This window comes from Mastigoproctus giganteus, chromosome 10, assembly GCF_048544385.1.
Source record: "Mastigoproctus giganteus isolate SK-2022 chromosome 10, ASM4854438v1, whole genome shotgun sequence".
NCBI classification, from domain to species: domain Eukaryota; kingdom Metazoa; phylum Arthropoda; class Arachnida; order Uropygi; family Thelyphonidae; genus Mastigoproctus; species Mastigoproctus giganteus.
In genome coordinates, this window is record NC_143584.1 from 138,876,263 (window position 1) to 138,899,120 (window position 22,858).

A 22,858-nucleotide genomic window follows, 5' to 3' on the forward strand; every position below is an offset into this window, starting at 1 on the left:
AAAAAATGGGATGTCATTTTGGTAAAAAAGGAGACGTCACATTTGCATTTAAAATTATATAATACAGAAATGTCTATAAACAATAAAAATATAGTAAAACTATAGGCTGTTTCTCACAATAAACAGACCAAATACATGTAATTGCATCATTTCATCTGATTCAGATTCATTCTAGCTATAAGGTACTGCTCGAATTTTGTGGCTAGTGTTTTAACTTACACATTTTATTGATTCGTAACTGATTACTATTTTAATATAAAGATGACCGAAACTTTCCAAAAATGAAGCCTTTCTATCCTTCTCCCTTCTCGGATATATAGAATTTGAACCACTCCATCCTCCTCCTGCATACGCTACGAATCACCGTAAGCTTTCATGTAACCTTTATAACATAAAATTCTGTTTCTGTTTCACCATTTTAACCCCAGGGACTCTCGTCTGGTGACTATGGGCTTGGCACACACAGGGTGCTGAGCTGGATATAATCATTCTTCTCTTTCTTGGTGATTCCCTTCTACTTCTTACTCATATTTTCTCTCTCAGGGAGTAACTCAATTTTTTTTTTTTTTTTTTTTTTTTGTGGCTGATGCAGCAAAAGCCTCGGGCTTCCTTGCACCATATGGCTAATAATAATAATAATAATAATAATATTATTATTATATTAGAAAGACAAGGACAATGATAACCAAGAGCCGGAAACACCACCCGAAGTCAGCCGTGGAGAGACTGACAATTGCTCGGAAAGAAGGAGGAAGAGGCCTGATAAACCTCATCGAGCAACAGAAAACAGCGATTGCCAACCTGAAGGATTACTTCCAGAAACACATAGCAGCACTCCACCAGGCCATAAGGAAGATAGACAAGCGGTATATACCCCCACTCAACCTTAGCGAGAAGTCCACTCACAACCTGGAGGCACAAATGAACCTAGAAAGATGGGCAGAGAAGACACTCCATGGCAGACACTACAATGATCTCCATCAAGATCACATAGATAAAATTGCTTCCAATGGATGGCTCACGAGCGGGACGCTCTTACCCGAGACTGAAGGATCCATGCTCGCCATACAAGGCCAGGTAATCAATACCTGAAACTATAGAAAATACATCGGCAAGGAGCCTGGCGTGTCCGATGACACATGTCGACGATGCCACCCGGCCTCAGAAACAACACATCACCGCGGGATGCAAGGTGATCACCCAGCCTGAGTACACTCATAGACACGGCCAGGTAGATGCCTCCGTAGCCAGGTGGGCAGGAGCAGCAGTGTGTAGCACACGGTTCTTGATTAGACCGGGGTTCGAGCCCGTGACCACCAAATACGGAGTATGTGGAAAGGTCAGGGAATGACCACCGCATATCCTCGGACCAATATGGCCTTAGTTGGTAATGCTCCTAAAAGCCAAACAATAAACACAACAACACGACCAGGTAGCCAGGATAATACATCAAAAGCTAGCAAAGAAATACCAGTTGATCGAAGAAAGTGTACCGTACTACAAGTAGGAACCCTAGGCAGCATTAGAGACCCCCCCCCAAACCTACAAGCTGTACTGGGACCTCGCCATAATAACCGATAAGACAATCCCGCACAACAGACTGGATATAATCCTTGTGGACAAGATGGAAAAGGCTACCTATCTGATGGCATAGCGGTACTCAACACTGACAACCTGCAGAAAACCCATGGGGAAAAAATCAGAAAGTACACGAACCTAAGACAGGAGATCAAAGAGGTGTGCCATATGCAACAAATAACGACCATCCTGATCATCGTATCAACCACAGGTATGGTGAAAAAGATCCTACATAACAGCCTAGCAGCAATAGGTCTCCCAGAGAACACCTACAAGGAACTCCAAAAAGTCGCAATCCTGAACACCTATTTCCTCGACCAAGAGTAACACCAGACATAACAACAACTACCCTGTGTACTTGGTAGCAATACCCGTCACGAGGTGGAACCCCCAATCAGAAAGAAATAATAATAATAATATACGCTTATAGTTAGGAGCATCTTAGTTATAATTCCAACTTACTTTCCTAGTTAAACATTATAAATTATAAGCAGACACCTTTTTTGGATTAAATACGCTTTTTCCTCGCCGTAACGAAGTGGATAGCAACACTGTTTTCTCCCACACCGTGTGGAAAAGCCCTGAATTCGATTCCCATCGCCGGCCAAAGTCGAAAAATACTTTCTATCGGACAGCAGGAGCTTTTAGTTATTTATTTTTTTTTTTTTTTTTTTTACAACGAAGCCGAATTAGTGTCGGACAAGGAGTAAAGTAACATAGTTCTTCCTCTAGGAAACTCGGTTTTTCATCTTGTATAACTACCATAGAATATGTCCCAACTGGGATGGCGACGTCGGTACTAAGAAGCGCTGCACTAGAAAAAAGAATAACACAAATTCCAGAGAAATGTCAGTCAAGTGCAGACGGAACTATTTAAGTTCGTAAATATATATAATTTGAGTAATCGCAGATCAGAAAAATGTATTTGATTTTGAACTTGTTGTGTACATATGCTTAGATCAGGCATGTCCAACTCATGGTTCGCGGTCATGTGTAGGTAACTCTAAGTGTTATATCCCGTCCCCCTCAAACTTGTCACAAATATAATTTCACGTTGACTTTAGAAAACATCGGTTTTTGGTAATATTCGTTTTTTTGGTTTTTGTTTTCTGTAGTGTTGCTGTTACAATACAGTATACAAGTACATTCCATTCTGACCTCCATTATAGAAACCACTACCTGAGCCGAAGCTCATCCGTGGCTAGTTCTAAAATGGGAAATAAAGTCTATACTGAAATCCTTTTTATTATATTATTAAATTTTGCAACGCAATAAACCATAAAGAAAGAAATTAACAAAACAATAACGCTCGGCAACTTAGCCTCGTGCTAGGAAAATCAATCTCAAGTTTCATCTTTATTGATCTTGATAGCCCGAGTTGACATCCCTGCCACGTGGAGGCGTGCCTCTACTATCCAACAATCTTACTCTTCTTTTAAATACGCTATTTACATAATTATTAAAATAAGTAAAGAGACGCCGGTCATTAAACATAACATAGAGGAGCTCCTTCTCCAGAATGCCCAAAGATAGTTCTAGAGTATGCCTTAAATCTGCATATTGACTGCAATACATCATGACATGTTCAGATGTCTCTTCTTCACCGCAAGAGCACAATCCAGTATCATGCAGACTTAGTTGGTATAGTTTATGAGCCAATCCATGTCCGGTTACCAAAAATGTTGATTGTAATCCAAATTGTAACCAGCTCTTATTTCTAAAATCTACTATATCAACTCTTGGCAGAAACATATATGTTTGCCGCCCTTTTTCTGATGTATCCCAATATTCCTGCCATTTTATCTTAATTTCATTCACAAATCTTTTCTTCTCTAATTTTACATCTGCTTTTGTATATTCTTTATTAGCATCTGGACATGTGCTCACACCAAGTACAGTTTTCTTGATATTTCTTTTTGTCAAATATGAGAGTCCTGCAACAAGTACTACATAATGAGCTGGCATCTTTCCAGCTAATACCTGCAAGGCGTCTGAAGACACCGTCCGGCATGCCCTTGTAATACCAAGCAAAGCGAATCTTTGTGCTTGAATCAAGTATTTTTGAATAACAACATTATTTAATTTATTAACCCAAGCTCCAGCACCATAAGATATTATGGGAACAAACAAACATTCGTACAATAAGTTTAATGCCCTTCCCTTGATACCCCAATCTTTCCGTATAACTCTTCGAAGCTTGGCATATAATGTACAGATCTTCTCTTTTAAATACTTGACATGCTCGGTAAAAAAGAGCCTTTCTTCTAATTTTAGACCTAAATATTTTACTACTCGGGCATACCGAACAGGCCTCTCCATCAACCTCACAGATGGGACTCTATTCATACTTAGTTTCCCCTTTAGCAACATCTGAACAGTCTTCTCTTTTGATATCAGCAGTCTATGCTTCAATGTCCATTCTTGCAAGATCACAAGAGCTTCATTAGCCCTACTCTCAATTACTGATCTTGCATTTCCCTTCACCAAAATAACCAAGTCGTCGGCATACGCTATTTTTACAGCATCAGAATCCATGTTTAAATACTCATCAAAGACAATATTCCAGGCATAGGGACCGATAACCGAACCTTGCGGACATCCTCTTGTTATTTCTTTAACAACCTGATTGTATCCAGTTTTAACAATCACATTCCTATTACAAAAATAATCTTCAAAGACTATATTTAAACTCGTATTATTAATATCTCTAATTCTGGAGAGGACACTACCCCAGCAAAGATGGTCAAAGGCACCTTTAAAATCCACAAAGATAGCAAGCACATATCTTTCATCACTTCTTTCTACCATCTGCATTAATTTACAGATTGCATCCTCAGTTGATGACTCTTTTTTATAACCATATTGACAACTAGAAGACATTTCATTATATTTAGGTTTCATTATAAGCCGATTAATACATATTCTTTCAAAAGTTTTTCCTAACACAGAAAGTAAAGCAATAGGTCGATATGAGCTTGCTTCATTTAACATACGATCTGTATCTTTAATTAAAAGAGATATCCGTGCCTTTTTCCACCCAGCCGGAAATACACCCTCTTCCAGACATTTATTGTACATATTTAAATACAATTCTGGCAACATACCATATGTCCTTTTCATAACTGACACTTCTATTTTGTCAAGGCCCGGTGACCGGCCATCCCCTGCCTGGTCCATTGCTTGATCTATGTCTTGAATTTGCAATTTGTCTTCCAAAACTAATTTATTCGGATCCTGCTTTTGCCATAAATTTCCATGCTCACTATCTTCTGGAAAGAGCTCCTCTAAGATCTTATTTACAGAATCTTCCCACGTCAAGGTCTGTTCATAACCACTTCCTATCGTGCACGTTATATTTGATAAATTCTTTTTATTGTTAATAAGCCTAAAAATTGTTTTCCAGGGATCTCTGGAACCCTGTTCACTCACATACTTCTGCCACATCTGCTGTTTGGTTCTGCTGACAGACCTCACATAATCCCTTCTATTATTTTTATATATTTCTTTATAAATTTCACACAGCTCGTTATTCCCATTCCTTCTCACCTGCTGAAATTTTCTTCTGCTAACAAATGTCTGTTTCCTTTTATCAGTTAATTCTGGAGTCCACCAAAATACAGGTCTTATAACACCTTGCCTATTTTTCATACTTTTAATACAAGCTTCATTTAATATTAACGTAAGTTGTTCAACATAATCATTGGAAGAAAGGCAATTCCAATCTATTTCTCTTACTCTACTTAAAAATACATCATCGAATCTTGGCCACCTCGCAACTTTATCTAAGTATCTATCCACATCATACCTTACTCTTACAAAATCATTCATATCATAAGTAAAAGAGATGGCATTGTGGTCACTAGTGGTGCACTGCTCACAAACTTTCCAATTCTTAATCTTTCCCACTATACTATTTGTTACTAAGGTAAGATCTATGTGAGACTGCCCATGCACTGTGGAATAAGTTGGTGCATGCCCAGGTGTATTTAACACTTCCATTCCCGTGGCAACTACACATTCCTCTAACAACATTCCTCTATCGTCAGTTACTTCTCCTCCCCAAAGCGGAGAGGTAGCATTTGAATCTAGAGCAATTACAACCCCACAAGAGCCAATCATACTATAAACCTTTTCCAAATATTCTATATATTGTTTAATATTTGCAGATGGCTGACAATAAACTGAAACTACATACAATTTACCAAATTTCCCTTGTATTTCACAACATACATAATTCTCACTACACAATACCAAAACTTTCGTTACAACTATATCAAAATCTTTAATTATCACAGCCGTCATAGGGTTTTTCCCACAAAACACAACTTTATAAGACTTTGGATATCCAACAACACAACTATTTAATACGTATGGCTCCTGCAGGAGTGCCACGGAAATATTCTCTTCTTCCATGTACTTATTAATTTGTAATGAAACAGCTTTTGCCTTTTGAGCATTTAACTGTAATAACTTTAATTTTCTATCCATAAACAATTTTCCTTTTATAAATTTCCATAGCTTTATTATATTCTGGGCACTTCTTATCCACAGCAGCATGAGCAGTATCACTATTTCTACCTCTACAATTACAACATATAGGACTCTTCTCACGATCAGGACAGTCCTTATATGAGTGAGCTCCAGCACAGCGACCACACATAGCATCCCTCTTACAATACTTTGCGACGTGGCCAAAAGCTAAACACTTAAAACATTGAGTAACAGAAAACACTTCCTTAAATTTGTATGCCATCCATCCTATGAATAATCTATTCTTACTTTTAACGACCTGCCATAAATTTGGTGATAATTGAACAATCCAGTTATTTAACTTAGTGTTTTTATTCATGTTAACAGTCATAAACTCAGCACCTTCCTTAAACTTCTGTTCACTTATTCCAAATTCTTTAAAATTCTTGAGCCATAGCTGTTGCAAAAAATCATCTTTTGCTATATCTTGCTGCACATCAAACACAACTATTTTGGGGAAAATCGGCCTAGGAATAACATATTTCAATCCCAATTCCTGTATTTTTGAACAGGTCTTTAATTTGGTAAGATCATCACTCGTCTCTGCCTCTACTAACACACCTCTGTCTCTTATTGGCTTCAAATTACGCACTTTAATACTTGAAAGCATGGGTCTTACTTGCTCCAATATATCTGATTTTACTTCTTCACTCGTTTTATACTTGTCAGTTGCAGCTTTTATTATCATTACCTTTGGCACTGTATCAATTATGTTACTTTTCACAGCCGACGAATATGTCTGCTCACTCTGTCTTACTTCTTTTCGTTTTAGTCTATCCTTTAACAAGATGTTTTCCAATTGCACTTCTTGAGCTTTTTTCTCCAACTTGTCCCATTTTTCCATAATCATTCCTACTGCAGCTGTTGGAATTCTAGTTTGTCTGTCCCAAAGAAACGCATGCAACTCACTTCTTACTTGTCGAATATAATCAAATCCTTCTATATCCAATTTATCACCCACACTATCTTCTTTTCGCTTTCTCTTCTTTCTTTTTTCACCATCACTTGCATTATCAGTCTTATTACCACTCACCTTCTTCACTTTTTCTTTCTTCCTTGATTCTTTTTGCGTGTTGTGTTGAGAATCTGGCAAAGATGATGATCTTTTCTTTACAGGTGTTCTTACCAAAGTTTTCCCACAAAATAACTCTAATTCTGTCAGTTCTTGTGCTTCTGTCAACACTTTTTCCTTTATTACTTCTACTTCTTCTTCTGTTAATTCACCCGAGGCTGCCAGCAGATCCTTATCATCCATGGAAATAAGATTTTCTTCACTTGAAGAAGACATTATGTTATATATAAATATAAAACAATTTATTTACAATTAAAATCTGATTATCAAAATGACAACCAGCAAACTATTTACAATATTTACACCAAGCAATATGAGTAAACAGGGTGCCGTTAATCCAAAGCCAAAATGGAATATTAAAATCACTCAGAAACTATTCAATGAGTGCTCTAAAAACAGCTCCGCCCAAGTTAAACAGGAGGAGGTCCCAGAGGCCTGTTTTGTAATCTAGAGCAACCTTGTTCAAAGCAAAACCGATTCCAAATAGGGCACGGAAATGCTCAATAAATTAGTTTAAGAACGTAAAAGCTCAACTCAAACTCACAATAAGAGCACAGAAATGCTCAAAAACACCTCAAAAGGGGAAATTTAAACCCCCTTTACTTCGCCAGGCAGGGGAAAAATCACCCCTGCCTGCCCACCCCGGACCACGAGGAGGTGTGAGCTCGGACACTGGTTTTGGCTCAGAACAACACAACACTTGTGACTCGCACAAGCGTTGATAAGCGTTGACACACTCACTAACTAAGCAAGATTTGTCAAAGATTGCCCCAGCGTCGCCTCCGGGGCAGTATACAAGTACAGTACAGTATTAAAATAGGTACAATAAGACATGAATGTTTGTTTGTTTGGAAATTTAAAGAGAGTTCAGCAACAGAGGCCATGGCGAGCCGAATTAGGATTACAATTCAACTGCTAACAATTCAATCCGGAATTCTCGGTCTGATTTAACGGACATATTAAATTCTGTAATAATATAATTGGCTTTAGACATAGTGGTAGTTTATTAGTAGAAGAAGACATCTTAAATATCTTATTTTTCACCTAAAAATGAAGAGTCTGAACATCCTGCAATCTGATCATAGCTGCAAAATCCGTTTGATATGGTTTTATAAGGCAGTCTAATAAGATATGGATGACTATATTGCATTCAACACATCGGGGTGGATCCTCTACTTTGAATAAATTAGTGGTATTCGCTAGACTGTGTTGAACGGCCAAAATAATTTAGACAGTGAGGCCTCAGTTTTGTCTATAATTGCGTGTATTCTTCAGTCGATTTGCTATTTATGTGGCGAAATTTTAGGGAGAAAAATCATGCGCCCCTCGCTGAGACCAACTAACTCAGCCACACTGTGAAAAAAGCCAATAAAATTTCTCGCGTCATTAACGGGATTCGAATTCAATTTCATTCCGTGTGGGAGGCTCGTGATTATAACTACTGTGCTACTAGAAACGACCCAGAGTAATATTCGTACGTTCGATCCGTAAATTGAGGGCTTAAGTATGGAGACAGTGTGAAAAGGAGTTGCGTTTAAAAGAATTAGAAGGTAGATACGTTCTCGCATATCTGATGTCCACAATCTTAGTCAAATCTTCTGAATTTAACAAGCAACGCTATGACGATTAAACAAAGATATGAAAAATTTTGGGGAGATCCCCACCTCGTTCCCATATTTTATATATATATATATATATATATATATATATATATATATATATATATACTTTTCCTGAAATTAAGTTCAATTGTTCAATGGTATCTGGACTGATACTATGACAGTTTTCTTACCAATAAGCATTTACTGTCATTCAAGGTCTTTCTACTTTCCATTTTCCTTTCCTGCAAGTCATCTTTCTCTTCTTTTCTCCTGTTCAACACCTGCGTTAATTATTTCCCCTTATCTGTCAATGTTCCAACACTCTAAGCGCCAACTTGAAGTTTTGAATTTTTAGAGTTCTCTTTCTTTTTTTAAAAAAAACGTTTCTTCTCTTGCTTTTTCCAGCTTTAAATTGTAGTCAAGTACCATTTTTCCTATTCTTAAACTTCATTCATGTAACATTTCCTGTAAAAGGACTTACTTAATACACGTGGCAATTATCCATTGTATCCCACCGCCACCTCTTAAGAATTCTTCTGGATTTAGCAAATTTCTAGATAAAATTTCGCTTCATCAGCAGTGTCCTCTTAAAAGAAAGCTAACAGGTGCCAAAACACCAAGCAGATGTTGTTGAAGAGTTTCTTGTTTTGGTAGAGTAAAAAGCGAAGGACAGGTAACGGCTGCCAGACTTAGTAAGGTTCCTTTTTTTGTCAAATCTGCCATAAAATATATGTTTATTCTTCCTAAAGAGTTTAATTATATGTCTGTTTTAAAACTAGCATGTATTGTAGGATGATTATCCAAGAAATACAGTACTTTGAGGATTTTTATAAAATTTATAACTTATAAGAAACATTTAAGAAAAACACTTTTCTATATATATATATACAGACACTGACAGGTGAAATATTTTATGTGAGAATTCAGTACAGTATATGGATTCGAACGTTATAGTCTGAATATCCATGAAGTCATTGTGGAAGAAGGATGTACTCGTAAATCAGACTGTGAACATATTTATTACTAAAACTTCTTGGAAAGAAAGGTTAGTAATAAATTATTATAATATTTACTATGGATTTTACCAACTAGCACTCAACATTTGTGGCAACAAATGGTAAACTATGGAAATAAATGACGTGCAGTACTCTTCAAGAAACATAAACAAGCACGATTTCAGTTCCAGTTTCGGATTTAAAGTTTTGCTTTCGGTTTTAAAATTTCCCATGACTATTCTTAACCCTGAAGTAAATGATCCGCATTACCGCTGTAGGGTTAAAATTATTCATAGTGTACATTTACATTTGCTACTTGATATATGTATCAAACTCAGGTACACCTAACTTTTTATCCAGCAGCATATATTGATAACTAGTAAAACTTATAGAAGTGAAATTATATACAACAAGGAATCTGAGCAATTAGGATACGCTAGTATTACGTTATTCATTAAATATTTGCAGAGCTTTATTGAAAAATTTTGCAACATTCCTATATATAGAAATTGAAAAATTTGCAATTACAATATACTTAAAATAATATAAATGCAATGTGGAAATCCCACCAAATATTCTATTTATGCTCTATTTCTATTATGATTTGTTTATTTCTATATTTTCTGTATTTCTATTTACTTTACACACCATGCCATTTGAGAAAAATTTCACGTAGAAAAATGAAAATTTATACCCCCGAATCAAATATGTACAGTGTTCGATGACAGTTACGCTTCAGCTTCATTTATTTATTAATACCACAACTTTAGTTTTAATTCCCGTATTTATAATTCTCTGCTACTTTGTGAAGCTATTTTATATTTCGATAGAAATTCATTTTGGAGATATGTAATGCAATCAATTAAATACGATGATTTTAGGGAAAATTGTTCAAAAATATTTTCCAAATGAATATTTGCAATTTCAATAATTTGTTACTACTTGTAAGACCACAGATTTTTTTATACAACGATAACTTCTTTTTCTACCTCACAAAAGAAATTTTAACAAATACAAGTTTCATCAACAGTCCGCGTGAAAATATTCAGGCGCGTGCGTTCTATTTCACGCAGCGAACTTCCTTCAAGAATAGAGCATAGCGTTCTTTTTAGTTGCTGCAACAAAAAAAAAAAAAAAAAAAAAAAAAAATATATATATATATATATATATATATATATATATATATATATATATATATACTCTGCACGAACTCTTACATAAAATAGTGTTCCTCCAACGAATGATTTAGTTCCACAAATAAAGTTGCCAATCGCGCTTAGCCTTCTGCTTTGAGTTAATTTATTAACCTCATGATTAAATATATATGTATATATATATATATATATATATTTAATCTTCATTTATATTTAATTATAATACGGAAACAAACGTTAATAAAATGTAACCAACAAACTGTAACTGTAACCCTTCAGTCTGGGTGGTTGGCCCCAGACAAAGTCACCTTGTGGCTAAATAGCGATAAGTTTTGTATATAAAATAATTTATATTCTCTTCTTTTCCCATTTTCTTGTTGTATATTAATTCTTCCTTCTACTAACCTTACAATATTCTTTCTACTAACCTTATAATATATATATACAGTATATATATATATATATATTTTTTTTTTTTTTTTTTTGGCTGATGCTGCATAAGCTTGCTTTCTTGCATCAAATGCCTCTACTAATGCTAATGCTAATGCTAATATATATATATATATATATATAGCAAGATACCATACAGATAACCAATAACAGCGTATCTGAGAACGGAACAGTAAACGGAAATAACAAACTGTTTTAACAAATCCAATACGATAAACCAAAACCAATGTGGTTCCAAACAGTAAAGTTATCAGTACAATAAGAACTGTTCATTAATTATTGAACCATTATTCTGTGAGTTATCTGAATATAGAGTTCTGTATATGTTCAGAAATGTGTTATAAATATCGCACATAAGCATCCACTTATAAAAATATTATCACCTGACATATATTTACATAAATAATTATAAAATAATGCAAGAATATTAATACTTACTGTTAATTCTTAAGTGGACCAACAATATTGCAATATCGAATTATTATGGCGCCGTGCAATATTGAATCATTACGCGCCCTCTATGAAAATATTTACACTCTTGTTTAGACTCTAAAAATAACTATATTTAAAATTAATTTTCTCTCGAATACAAAAATGCCAGTAATTGACACAATAAAAGACGGAAGGAAGAATTATGCAAGTACATACCAGCTAGTGCTCGTTACGTAATATTCTGAGCTCGGCATGTACAGGAGCGCAGTTCCAGTTTATCACACTCGTCCGTAATGATAGCGTATTAAATTAGGATAATATGCCATTTCTTTTTCTCATTTAAAATTTTTTGAATGAATGCTATTATAATATCAATCTCAGAACTATATTCTATAAAAATTAAAATCATCTCGTAATAGTTTTAAACCATTCTAAGTTACAGATTTTCTCACCTTTTTTGTCTCTTATAATGAAATTATAAACATTTTATAAAAACTACCCTGTGCATATAAAATCATCTACCCGGTTAATGCAATAAATGCTGTATACCCTACAACACGTAGGTTTGGCTGTAGCAAGCTCATATTAATATTTCGCGCTATCTCAGTAAGCCAAATTAAAGAAATATTAGAAACAGTAGGGGTAAAGAGAAAAGAATGTGAATAAACTAAAAGAAAAGATATAAAGTATAAAGGAATAAATTTTTCTGAATATTAATTCTCCTACTAGTAAAAATCCTCCTATGCATAGACATAGGAGGACATACACGACAATCGTAGAAAAGACAGTACTATAGGAACGGCGAACTATATAGCCTGATGGCTCAATTCCCCGAGAGAAAAGCGAACAAGTAAGCTAAAAAAATAAATAAAATAATAAACCATTTTTACGCTGTGCTGGTACAGAAGTCAGAGGTGTTGACAACTTCATTATAACCTTTCATTGCAGCAGTAGTTAACACAAAGACGTGTATTTTTTTTTCTTTTTTTTATGGCAGCATATACACTCCATCCGGCAACGTGCGTGCCAGTGTCCATGTAATTTAACAACCAACTAAAAGGCTGTTTAGTATTAGCAGTGGAAAATGAGCAAGAAAACAAGCTTATATAGGATGATTCCAAAGTCTCCATACACAGGGAATAATGTTTCTTTTTTTCTGTTTTAGGTACCCTTCTAAAATGTCTAAAGACATTTTAGAAGGTCCCATGGAGCCTCCGAGGTCCTCAGACTTCATCCCACTCGATTTTTACTTGTAGGGGCGCTTAAAGTCCATGGTGTATCAGGAAAAGATACGAAACATGAATTACCTAAAGGAACGCGTTCGAAATGCAATTATGCGCATAATATCAGATGTTTTAACGCGAGTTCAACAGGAGCGGGAGAGACACATCCGTATGTGTTTTCAAAATAATAGCAACCATGTAGAAGTAAGGTGTAAAGTATGTTAGCTGTCTGACGGCATCAGTGGTTTCCTCCACTCTGCGTTGTATACTCTGTTTGTGTATTAGTACTCTATGGAGGCCAGAGATTTAAAATTGTGTTATGTTCTGTTGTTCTTCTGACCATTAGCCGTTGGGCCCTAGTAGGACCCACCGTTGCCCACTCTTTGCCACGAGGAGGCAGGTTAAGCACCCAGTAGATATTCTTAAGTACTCTGGGAGGTCCTGCCACCTAATTTCCGAAGATTTCAGTGACAAAAGCCTATATATAAAAAAAGGAGGGGGGTGAGCATTGTGGTGAATTTACAGCCGAATTGGGGCATAGGTTTAAGTTAGAGGGGGTTACATTTTGCGCTAGTTCAATTAAGTTGCTTTATGGTCATAATCGGTAAGTTAAGTTTGAGTAGGGTGGAGAGACTGAAGGCTGGAGGCAACAGGTAGAGATAAGGGGTCAATAGGGAAGGCGACCTCGTGAAGATCAGTGGGGACAGGGACCACCACCAGGAGAGGGAGGAGAGGAAGGGGGAAACGGGTGCCCTCTGCCAGGAGATGGGAATTTAAAGAAACCGGGTTAGGGCACCCGGTTTAGATCACCAAATGGCGGAAGATCAGACTCAGGATACAGTTCCCAACACCCTGCCTGGGGAGAGGTTAGAAGGTCATTCCATATGTTGGTATTTGTCGTCTTTCAATTGTATTTCCAGTTATTTCATTTGCTAGTTTCGTTTTGGTAGGGAATCTTGTGCTAAAAAAAAAAAAAAAAAAAAAAAAACCAAACTATTATTTTTAGGCCACCCGAATAATTAAATTCATCTGCCGTGCTGTGTGTCATACGTATGTTAATTGCGTGTGTTCTATGGTCGATTTGTCTGTTTTTCTGGACGAAAAACCCCAGATTCTGGGGAGGAACCTTGCTATCTATGCATGAGACGACTAACTCAGCCACGGAGTGAAAAAAGCCCATTAAAGTTCCTCGCGTCATCGATGGGATTGGAGCCCGGGCCTTTTCCACCCGGTGTGGGGAAGACGGTGATGATACCACTGTGCTACCCACGCAGACGGGAATCTTGTACTACTAATCGGCGCATTGCGGGTAATTAGTTCCGGTCCATTAGATATGAGGCTGATTTAGGACGTATCCGTCATCAGTGTGGGGTCGCCATAGGCATCCTCCTCCTCTTTGTTCATTGCCTTCTAGAATGACATTCGAGTTATGGTTAATGGTGAGTCAGTCCCCAAAGTTTCATTTCATACTGACCTGGGATGAAGACTTAAATTTCGAGAAACACTTCCTAAAGGCAAAGAAGAAGACCTATGCTGCTTTCTGGGCTATCCGCCAAGAGCTCGCAGGCTGTCACAACACCAGACTGATTGGACAATATATTAATAAATGTCTCACACCCATACCACTATATGCCTCAGAAATCTGGTCCTCTGCATCTACCACTCGATGTAATAAATTTCTATCAATGGAATATTGGATTCTGCGGTGGCTGAACCGTCTGGGAGGGAACCCCTTCACAATCTCGAAATCCATTCTCCTAGTCAACCTAGGCATGACCTGCTGGAAGCTAATTGTCCTCAAAAAAAATCTGTCAACGCTTACCAAGCTGCTAACTCGCCATATTGATGCCCCATCAATAAAAGATATCATCGCACCAACAAGAGGAAGAAATAGAAGCCATCCCCCACTTAGGATGAAGCTATCAAACTTGGGCTCCCTAAAAGGAATGTTCCCATGTAACACCATTGAACACTTCAACACCTTCTCCATTGATCCGATAAGGTTTGAAGTCAACAAAACCTACAGAAGCCAAATTATAGACTAAATCTGGACTAAACCACCAGGATTGCTGTGAAAATTGAGCAGTTTTTATTAGAAATTTGATGATATGACCAAATAAAATGCAATAATGTAATGAATAAATAAATCTGTTATGTTAGTTACTGATAAAGAAGTCAACCTATGTATTTAACTCTTCAATTATCAAGATCTATGTTAATTCAAAGGGAATACATTTAGTAAATGTTTATATCTATTTAATAGTTTTATTAAACAATAATTATATTGTAAAAAGCTGAAAATTTGTAGAAAAGTGTATAATGTATATTTTATAATTTCTGTATACCCTTCTAGCCCACTTGCTGTACAGGGGGTGAACCTTGTGTTAATAAACTGATAGTAAATAAATAAAAAAAAAAAAGTTTGGGTAAGTCATTTCCGGGTGTTCAGTAAGGATTTGTTGTTAGGGGCACCATTCCTTTACTTAAGTTCCTTGCTGCTCTTTTCTTGTTCGTTTGGTGCGGACCTACGGTCTGCTTCGTTAATCTCCTGTGTTGTTATGCAGCGCAATCAATGCCTTTTCCTTGCGAATAGATCCTCCCCGAACTGACTGAACGCTATGTATTCTTCTTCCGTATCCCGTAAAAGGTGTTCCTGGTTACGGGGAGGGTACGAAGTTGGTTACGAAGTCTTGGTTATCAGGATGCTTCGGAGATCCTCGTAGTATTCACATTCATACATTATGCGTTGCCAAGTCTCTAACTCTCCTCATCCACATGTAGAACATGTTTTGCGAATGAAGTGACAGTTTGTTGAAAAAGTGATAATTTTCCCTATGTATGGAGACTTTCGAATCACCCTGTAGAACGCCAGCAAAAAAAAAAAATAAAATAAATAAATAAATAAATAAAATTTAAATTTTCATGGAAGCGACCGAGGCCATGAAACGTCAATATATCATAACTAGAAACTGAGTGTACAATGTTCACTGAGTGTGGATGGTGTGTGCGTTTTGGAATGAGAAACCAAAGTTTCTGGGAGAAGAAGCCATTCAACTTGTAGACTAACTGACTAATTCAGCGATGGTGTGAAAAAAACCCATAAAATTTCCTTCCATTCCGATGGGAAAGTATTTTCTCATCATCTCTGGGAAGTATTTCTCATCTTTGGCCGACGACGGGAATCAAACTAGAACAGAAGACGAAAAGCAAAATGTTACGAAACCGAGGGCTCGTTAATTAATAAAATATTGATTAAATGGCGCTAGTTTGTAACGGATGCCTTTATAATTATTTTTTGTGTTTCTCATATTTTTAAACATATAACACTTGCAAAGCTAACTCTGCTCTTCTTGGTTCTCTGCAATGTCTTGTTGTACATGTGTAATATAAGTATTTCTTTAACAATTAATAGGATGCTTTTCTGATTTTATTTTTCTGCAAAACGCTTAGCCTAATAGCAATGCAATGTATCTGATGTTTCCTTACTTGCCAACTAATCGCCTATTATCAAAACCATCTGATATGCAATCGAATTCTCTTCGCATTCCAGTGGTGAAATGGTAAAACTACCATATGGCCACGTCCATCACCGCGAGGAACTTCCCGGACGGTTACATGGGATTGATTGTTAAAGAGCACAGGTGACCTGTTAGTGAATTTCCCTAGGAACCCAGAATTTGTAGTTTAGCTACTGTCTCATTCTGTCTACCTGTTGAAAGAAAATTTGAATCAAAAAGTGGAAATAACTTACTCAAAATCAAGTCTTTTGGCCTTAGAAAGAAATTATTGACTTGATCCTAACATCTTTAACAAACTCATTAAAACTGGAATCATAAAGCGATCTAGAGGACAATAACTGGAAAAAGACGATTATTCCTCGGAAGGGTGAGCTGGAAAAAGACGATTATTCATCGGAAGGGTGAGCTGGAGGGACATTGGAGTGGCTTGCTTGAGCCTCTTGTTAAAAAATTAGTTTGATAAAATGTACAGACTATACTATTTTAACCGTTAGCTGAAATTCTTCTCTTAACGAGTCCCTTGTTAACAAATTGGCAACATATCCCTGAACATTGGCAGAAATTCAAAGTTTGTTTATCTAAAGGAACAATTTTCAGACAACTCAAAAACTGACTTGTTTGCTGGATTACACGCAAAAAATAGGCAGTCCTGCCTACGAAAAATCCCATTACAAAATAATCCATTGTCGGTGAAAACTCTACTCAAAACGTGCGAAGTGTTCGTAACGAAATTACCACCCTGGAAACGATTAAGCTTTCAACATTTTATGATCTTGTCTTGCTAATGGAAACGTGGACGACAAAGGAACAGGAGGAGTTTATTATTCCTATCAATGCAAACCATGCCTCCGTAAGCTGCAACCAGAATCTTAAAAATCGTGGAGGAACTGCAATCTTCATCAAAAATAATTTTGAAATTGTGTCTGAGTCTAAGTGCCCATCAAAGAACTTTGAAGCAATACATCTCAGAACTAAATTATCCCAGAATTATGTAGACATTATTAATACGTCTTGTCGACTAACCCTTCCATTGAATTTGTTCTAAATTTGTAAATTGGACAATTGCCGAAATTTCAAAAAATAATTCCATTATGTTTTGAAATTTTAATTTTAATTAGTAAATTGGTAAAGATTTTAATTTCCCTACATCTTGTAAAGATCTTTCTGACTTTGTTGTTACCATTTAAACTGTTAGTTTTATGGCCACTAATTTCAGCAGCTACTAGAGGTAATAATAATCGTCACCAAATCGGTCTAATGCTTTTGAATACACAAAATTGCTGATTTAAATTTCTAGGACCACGATCTGGTATGAAAACAATTAACATTTAACTCGTAACTAATAGAAACAGGGAACCTACATATTAAAAATGTCTTTTAGCCTCAAACATCTGAATCAAAATATTGTGCTGGCCTTCTTAATTTTTACCTTTGGGACAGCCTCTTCTCTGTTGCCCGACGCATATTGCATAAATCTTCTTTTCGATATGGATGGCTTCCATCTTTAAAACTGCTGCTTCAAAAATTTCTTCTCCCTCTATCCTAGCGTGGATGTCCAATTTGCTATTGAAATAGCAAGTTGTACATCACAACTAGATTCAATATTTAAATTGAAATAAAAGAACGTCGGGAAGTTTAAAGAATCGAACTCGGGGGAAGACTACCAAACATGTTTGTATCAGAATCTATTTAACAACTACAAAGAAAAGAAATCTAAAAGTTTACCTCAGCAAAATTAATAATAATTCTGTAATTTACCTACCCAAAAATTTTCCTTTTCTCTGCGGATTTTAATTTCAACAACTGGTTGGAACACACACATTTCAACAATAAAGAAAAATTCCTGCGTCAAATTTAATGAAAGCAAATCGTCAATTAACAAGTAAAGCACAGTCATATCGAAAGCTATGATCAAAGCTGCAATTAAAAATCTTCTTGCAAAAGGCGCTGCTGGCTTGATAATATTTTCTCTTGGTAATCTATATTTAAAATGTTTATACGACATACGTACTTATATTATTTTTCAATCAAGCTGTTACTAATAAAATCCGGCCCCCCAATGGACACATTATAAACCGATCCCATTACCTAAATGAAAAAAATGCTCAAAGCAATAAGCACATTTGTCCGACTTAAATCTCATTCTCATTCCTAAAACTGGATCGATGTTTCTTCCTCGCGATTAATAAACAGCTCTTTCAATTGCAATATAAATTTCAATTCTTCTAGTTGTGCTACTTTTTCTCCAAAATTGAGTGGTTGTTATCTGCCACTCTGTCATAAACTCGCTAATATGCTCATAGGCACAAAAACATCGGGGCTACTGATCAACAAAATATTGAAACGTTGCTGCACGATATTTAAAAAATAATTTCAGTGTAATTGAGACAGTTGACCAAGAAAGATCGCGATATTGCTGGCTTATAGCTGGATTTAAAAGAAAAGTCCATTCCAGGAACCAGTAATCGATAAATGAGATTTTTTAAAATTTTATTTTGAGTTAAGACTTTAAATAGATTGAGTAAACTCACAAATAGATTGAGGAAACAAACAAATATATTGAGTTGATGTCATCCTTACTCTTTTTTGGACGATACGTATAAGGGGACTTAAATTTAAATTGAAAAATGGATGGTTGCTGGATAGATGTGTGAAAATTATCTTTCAGCTAGAGAGTAATTGATTGTTGTAATTTAATCTGGTGTTGTGGAAGCGAGTAATTTGTATAAATGGAAGGAGAAACAAAGTGGCTAATTTTTATTTTTATTTTTTTATTTTTGGCTGATGCTGTATATGCTTGCTTCCTTGCATCTCGTGCCACTACTGATACTAATACTAATAATATGAATAGTATACAAATTTGTATATATATTTTTATTTAATTGTACCAGGAGGGGACTGCCAAATTTCTGGCAACCCCACCAGAGCCGGAAGACTTACCGGGGAATCCCTGGTGGGCCGGAGGCCGGTGTGATTTTGGTCATAAATAATGTGGCTATAAACGCTACAAGTATTCTTGGTAAGAATTTTTGACCCAGTCCGCCTCTGAACCCTACCGTATATTTAAAATACCATGCATACTATACAATATTACAGATGCAATTTATAACACTGTACAGAGAATGGGGTACATCCATTCAAAAGTAAACAACAATGTCCAAAATCAATCCGGACAGTTCAAAATTCAAGAGCAAGCAGTAGAGTAGTGTACTGAGCTACCGAGATTAGCCTTACATATATTCGGCGACGCTATGCTTAGTTCAAGAATAAAATTACTACTGTGAACTCTGAAATATCATTCCATTCCAAGTATAATAAATCACAAAGTGCGAGGGAAAAAAAAACAAAAAACCAGCAACATCACGATACGGTAGTACAGCTCACATTCCATTCACAGTCAAGCTGTGTTCTGGCGATCTTACTGGTAACAACTGGTAAGCAGTATTCCCTCCTTAGTTGCGGAAAATGACTTTACGTGATACTAACATCCCATCAGGAAATAAACTACTGTCCACAAACACTGATATGCTTTAGCACATCAGATTAAAAAAAAAATGAAAGAAACTGTCATATTTGTGTTAACCAAGGGTTACCTCATCTACTCGTATGTATTCTGCCCGTTAATTGCATATTTTCTCTGGTCGGTTTGTCTCTTTTGCTGGACGAAATACCGAGTTCCGGGGGAGGACATACTGTCCTCACCTAAGACCGATTAACTCAGCTACGGAGTGAAAAAAGCCTATAAAAGTTCGTCACTGACAGGATTCAAACCTGGTCGTTTTCCACTCGGTATGAGAAGAGAGGTGATTATGCTAGACGTGAAAATTTAGCGTATGGATGGCGTTAACGTACCTTGCGAGTTTATAATTAATGAATGTTCGCTACTCATATTACGGCTTTCATTATTCACTGACTTCTTCCCACGGTCACACAAAAAAACTTGGCAGGCGCCACGGTACGCAGGGGCACTGTGTTGGGTACTAGTAGTCTGTAGTATTCGTATTTATACTATCCTGCTAAAACGGTGTGGAAAACGGTGGGCCCCGCCAGCAACCCAACGACTAAAAGGTCAGATGAACAACGATACACAACAAAACACTCTACAATATCCATACACTTTTAAATCTCTGGCCTCTACAGTGCTCTGTATCGCAGGACAATGTATGCTACGCGAAGATGGGGGAAACCACTGGTCCGTTAAACCCTAAACACACTATGCACTATATCCTGCTAAAAGTTATAGAAACAACCTTCAGATCACAGGAAATTGCGATTTTTTTTCTTTTGTTGTGTGTATTAAGCACCGAAACAACTAAGGCTATGAGGCGTCAGTATATGATGTCTGTAATAGTGTATTCTTCCGTCATATTGCCTGTTTTGTCGGAAAAAAACACCTAGTTTAAAATCATAAAAAAGCGATAAAATTTCGTCCCATCGAGACGGGATTCCAACTCAAACATTTTCCTCACGACGTGGAAGGATGGTGATCGTAACTCCTGTACTAATGGCGATCACGAGAGAAACTATGTGTGACTACGATATAAACAAATATTTTAGCCTATTAATGTGGTCAACGGTTATCCTGGAATTCATTTCAAATTTGTACGCTGAATGATGAGGGTACTAGAATACCAGAGAGAGCCAAAAGAGTTTCAGAAGGGAAGGGTAATTGTATGACATACAGGGGAAATTGTCTGTGCGTGCTATTGCTCAGGAATCAAACATTCTCAAATCAACAATTGGCAACATTCTGAAGAAATGATAGTGCAGGGATGACATTGAACCAAAAAAGCAATCAGATAGGCATAAAATACTGACTGAGAGGAGATGAAGCGTCTTGAAAGCAGGTTACTGTATGTCTTCAACCTCCTTAGAAAACAGATTGGAAATGTGGGCGGTCGATAAAACTGTATGTGTTCACGACATACAGAGAGTTGCAGGCATTGAATTTTCGTAAGAGTCGCAGTGTTCAGGTCTTTCATAACAAAAACAAATGCATACCTTGTTTGGAGAAATGAATGAATCGACAAACCATCCGAAAATTGGCAAATACAGTACAATTCTCGGCATCGAGGTCTCTCCTCATAGCCATAGTTTTTATCGTCCGATTGCGATATCGATATTTCTTTTTGCCTATTGGTAAACAAGATTAGCGACTCATCTATAATAATCGATGTATTACTTACTTAGTTTCTGTGTTTCACGACTCGTACATGAAACATTAGACTGAGCGATTCACGAAATACCTTTACTTGTTTAGTGAATATTTTTAGTTTGTAAACAACGACTCTGCAACTGCCATCATTTGTATATATTCATATGCCACTTAAAAGAAAATTATATAGCCCACAGGATATAAATATGCCTTTCAAAATGCATACAGATCACACATTATCTATTGAGGGAATAGCAATATTGTCAGACATGATCGATATTGGGACTTCTGTGAATAGATTTTGAAAAACTTCAAGTTGAGGAAGGATGGTTGCAGGATAGATGTGGGGAAGTTTGTCTTTAGCGAGCGGGTGGTTATAATTGTTGGAACAGGCTAAATTCAAGGTAGAACTAGACAAATTCTTGAGAGTACAGATGGGTGAATTTTTTTTTGGCTGATGCATCATTTGCCATTACTGCTACTAAAACGTTTCGCTTTTCGTAAAGAAAATAATTAATTTTACTTTTACTGTACTGTACTGTACAACTTTTACTGTATGTGGTATTTAATGTACTTTTCCAGTTAGTCTACATTAGAAAAAAAAAAAAAAAAGACTTTTTTTTTATGACTACGATATGCCGATCTGAAATACAAAAAAAAAAATAATAATAATAAATAAGTAAAATAAAATAAAATACAATATTTGGCATGGATTACCTCCCGAGGGTGTCGGATTTATAAACTGTAATATAATAAATAAATATTTCAATAAATATATGCATATTTCGTGCAACCTCCTCTTTTGGTGATGAGGGCGCTGCTAGTATTTAGTCTTATCATTTTGTACGAAGTAAATTTAATGGTAATTTTACTTTATGAATGTTGCGAATGCAAAATTATTTATGTAATGACTTGAGGTACGTTTTTTTTTATCCTAGCATTCTTCTTATCACTCACTTTATATGGCATTTGCTGTTGTATTGTTTCTCAATCTTGTTTAATGGAGTTTCGGTAATCAGAAGTTGCGCCTATTTCGATGCTTTTTCCTGGTTTACGACTTTAGCTGCTCTGCTCTTATAGACCAGATTAAATTTTCGCTGTGTTGCTTATATAACACATAGCGAACTTAAAAAATTTTATCATATAAGTA